This window comes from Saccostrea cucullata, unplaced genomic scaffold (assembly GCF_032062105.1).
Source record: "Saccostrea cucullata isolate Sc308-1 unplaced genomic scaffold, CSIRO_AGI_Scuc_v1 ctg3460, whole genome shotgun sequence".
Lineage (NCBI taxonomy): Eukaryota > Metazoa > Mollusca > Bivalvia > Ostreida > Ostreidae > Saccostrea > Saccostrea cuccullata.
Genome location: NW_026931370.1, coordinates 32349 through 36487, shown reverse-complemented (window position 1 = coordinate 36487; position 4139 = coordinate 32349). Strand labels below are relative to the sequence as shown.

Below are 4139 nucleotides of genomic sequence, written 5' to 3'. Positions count from 1 at the left end.
CGGCACTTATCTGTCAAATGTGAGAGGAACGTTATCTCGAAAACTCTCATCCCCAAGATAATTTAGAAAAAAACAAACACTTTGAAAATTATGAAAACAAGACTAATGAGACGAGTGATTTAGATATTCTCGAATTGATTTCGACAGATACACATTTTTCTGTAAAAGCAGATGATATAAACTATCCATATTGCATATTAAAAGCATCGAAAAATCCAGTTGTCTTGAGAAAATTTGTAAATGACAAGTGGGGAATGTCGTTTCCGGAAGGAAGCAAAGTTGTTCACGGATACTTTTATGGTTGTCAAAGTGAAAACCTTACAGAACAAAAATTAAGAAAATTATTCATTAATTCCCTTGTTATATTTCATATCAATTTTTAGTTACTACTATTAAATCCTATTTTTCAATATGATAATTACGATTTTGTTTCAACTTTAACCTGTTTTCATTACATTTACTTTTTTTCACCACTTTATGCTCTGTTTACATGAAATGGTTATTTACCTGGTCGAATGTCCCATTCAGATAACTGGGATGCATGACCATGTGTCAGACAGTGGCGTCTTGTGTGTATAGTTGGGCGGTTGGTCCAATGGGTATACGGATCGCACTAAATCGAAGAAGGACTCGAATAAATCAGGCTTCAACATTGACCTCCACATTATCTCTGAGACGTGTCCTTCAAACTGCATGATTTTGTCCTCGACATGCGATTGAAATGATCCTTGGCATGTTTCCATGCACCGTCCATGCGATTGGTATGCACCTCATTCTCCCTTCCAGTGCTAGTGTTCAAGTAACTCTTTTTAAATGCATACTGATGTATAACAGTGAAATGTTCATACCCTAAATCGTTAAGTGAACAGTACGCTGACCATCCGTCGCTGTATTTCGTGCCTTCACGTTCTACCTGTCTCTCGATTCTGGGAATGAGAGTGTCCTCTGACCTATCCCCTACTGGATAAAGAATCAGTGTTGCTTTCTCTCTCCACCATACCAAATATCATTATTTACAGGAAAAATTTTAAACTTGATTAAGGTCAGACGACACGTTCCTCAAATAAATGTTTTGTATTTTTTAGTATTACATAAATAAATATTCACATTTGTCATTCTCTATTGATTTCTATATTGTTTTAAAATTCTTTTTTTAAATATATAAGCACACCAAAAATTGTTTTATAGGCCATTAAGAAGATTACCCATAAGGGTTATAAGAAATATGACCCTGTGGTATCTTGTCCAAATGCCTGGTAAGGTACCCTTATTTTTTGTAAGGCAACTTGTTTAATGACCTTACTTTCAATGACAAATTCTTAGGAATTATTATATATTTTAGAGGAACGTGTCGTCTGACCTTAATATCGTTGTTGAGAACAGTAATAATTGCCATTTTTTTAAATTTTCAATGGACAAATTAATGAATTTAAAATTTGTAATATTTAAAAAAAAACAGTTATGTTTTGTTTTAAGGACAAACGCTACGTACATTACCTACTGATAATTTTCCAAGACATTTTAAATTTAAACTTGTAATATCTTTATATGTTCTTTGACAAAAAATCAGCATGTGTTACCAGGGGTATTGAAAAGATCTCATATTTAAAAAAAATTGCATTATTCAAATTAAAATAAATAAATATGTACAACAATTATAAAACAAAAATTCAAGATTTCTTTTCATCAAAAATTGTTTTACAAGATGTGTACAAATACATATATAGACATTAAAAGTATTACACACAGGTCCTTCATTTAGTGGAACTCTTCAACTCCAGGAAAGAACCCAAAAAAGTTCAAACTACGTTGCGTATGACCTTAATATAAATTACTTTTGAATATCTACATAATGAAGCATTATAATGTTTTTATATTAAGCTGATTTTACCTTTAGTCCCTTGTTTGGATCTCCCCTGTTATGTTTGACTATCCTCCCAAAAAGTGACTCGTCAATCTCGATGATTCCTGACGCTTTCTTCTTCTTGATAGTTATCTCAAAGTATTCTTTGAACAATTCCCTTATAAATGATGCCCAGTTTACACCTGTTGACTAGTAAGCTACTCCAGCTTATCTGGAACACTGGATCAATGAACACTTGTCAAGTTTTTTTTATGAATAATATAATATCTTGAATCATCAGGTTATTCTTTAATTCTACTTGACCTTGTGTGGTTTCTCTTATTTAAACATCTGTAGATTGTACCTCCAGGATTTCTGAGGATTTCAAAACCACGGTGCCGTCACGGGGCATAGAATGGTGTTCGCTTACAACATATGCATCTTAAACCATTCATACACCATTTCCCGCGGTTGCATGAAGAGTGTGAAGAAGTTCCATGGATTGGAAAAATCTTTAGGCACTATCTGCAGTATGCTACTCGTTTGTCTGTCTCTGAAATTCTTTCCATTTCTTCTAGATTCCTCCATTATGACTATGACGAGAAAGTAATTTTCTTGGAAAGAAACCCCTACTTAAAAACTACTCACCTTTCACGTGAATTTAATACCAGTACCACCCAATGATTTGTCGATTCCTCCAATGATAGAGAGGTGTTTTCAAAATTTGTACCCAGGGGCACTTGCACTTTTTAAACTTACAAAATCACTTAACCTTAAATTCCCTAATTGCATTTAAGAAAATACTTTTAACTCTCATTAGTATTCTGAAGTGCGTAACATTACACAGGAATAAAAAAAAATTAAATGTAATTATTGAAATTAGTGAATTCTTCATTTTCTCATGTGTTTTGGAATGTAATGTCTGACTCCAGATTTGCTGGAATAGCTCCCAATATTGATACTTGCGTATGAATTGATTGATTGATTCACCTGCAACAGTGTCTCTCTTCATTTCTCATCTTGTTCAGAGTAAATCAACTTCTTCCGAGTTAACCTCCCAATTTTATGCAGTGCAATGGTACCATGAGAAAAATTTGTTTCCAAACCCGTGTTCTGACAAACTTGTAAAAATAACGTTTGAGGGAGCCATACGAACTCTTACAAAATCTTCAGTCAATAAGAAACAACCGATTACATCTAATATTATTTTCAAAGTTTTTAATCTAAGAAGTAATTTGTCAGATTTATCTGATTTGCGTATTAGATTACTCTTTGTGCTTGGATATGCAGGATTTTTAAGGGCCGGAGAGCTGTGTAACATCAAAAGATCGGATATTACTTTTGTTAAACTCACATGGAGATTGAACTTAGAAGCTCTAAGACAGATATATACAGAAGGGGGAACATTGTACACATTGGTGTATAAAACCATGAGGTTTCGGTTTGTCAACGTGTTTAAGATCATGATCAGCAAATCACAATTCCCCGGGTCTTCCTGTCTAACAGAATAATAACCTCGAATGTATTAGGTATGCATTATGACATCCCCATGCTCCTCACCGCCTTTACCCAAACTTTGAAATAATTTAGGAAAGACTTTTTAAATTTGTGGACTTATGAGTTTAATTTTATTGAATGTAAAGCTATTTCCTAAAATACATATTATGGAAGGGACTTTCAACTCCGTCTTTCTTTCATAAATAAAAACTTCATGTTGTTTGAATATTAATATCCGGTAATGTTTTTAAATACCTAATTGTTGTTTTCTGACCTAGCTGTGACAAAATAGAACGAGATAATGCAAATTTCAAAATTCTTCATCGGCGAATGACAGAAAAGTTGTAAAATTCCTGTGAGGGTTATGATCTTCTTATCACTAAAAGGTGTTTGTCTTGACAAAGAGCCAAGATTATTCTGTTAAGATCAAGGTCACCGACAGAAGAATATTTTCTTTACTACGCTATGAATTATGAAATGAAAATCATTGGAGGCTCTTACTTGATATATCGATTCAATGAATGTTCAGAAAAGAAATTTGACTGAACATATCCAGTCTTTTGATGGAGTCAATGTTACTGACAGTGAAACTTTAAATTCTCAACCGTATTTACCAGTGAAACATTGCTTATAAAATGCAGTGTGGGGCATGACCTTGACTCAAGTTCAAGGTCACTAAAGATGAGATATTTTGGGTGGACGTATGGACTAAAAAAATATCTAAAAATATACGTAAACATTTCCAATCGGTAACACACAGATGATGTATTTTTATGATAGAGTTGCTTTTCTCAAGGTC

General features: G+C 33.3%; 1 pseudogene; it reads right to left on the bottom strand.

The window, feature by feature from the left end:
* Window positions 1–524: 524 nt before the first annotated feature.
* LOC134232354 (uncharacterized) lies at window positions 525–2232 on the bottom strand (annotated as a pseudogene).
* Between the last annotated feature and the right edge of the window lie 1907 nt (window positions 2233–4139).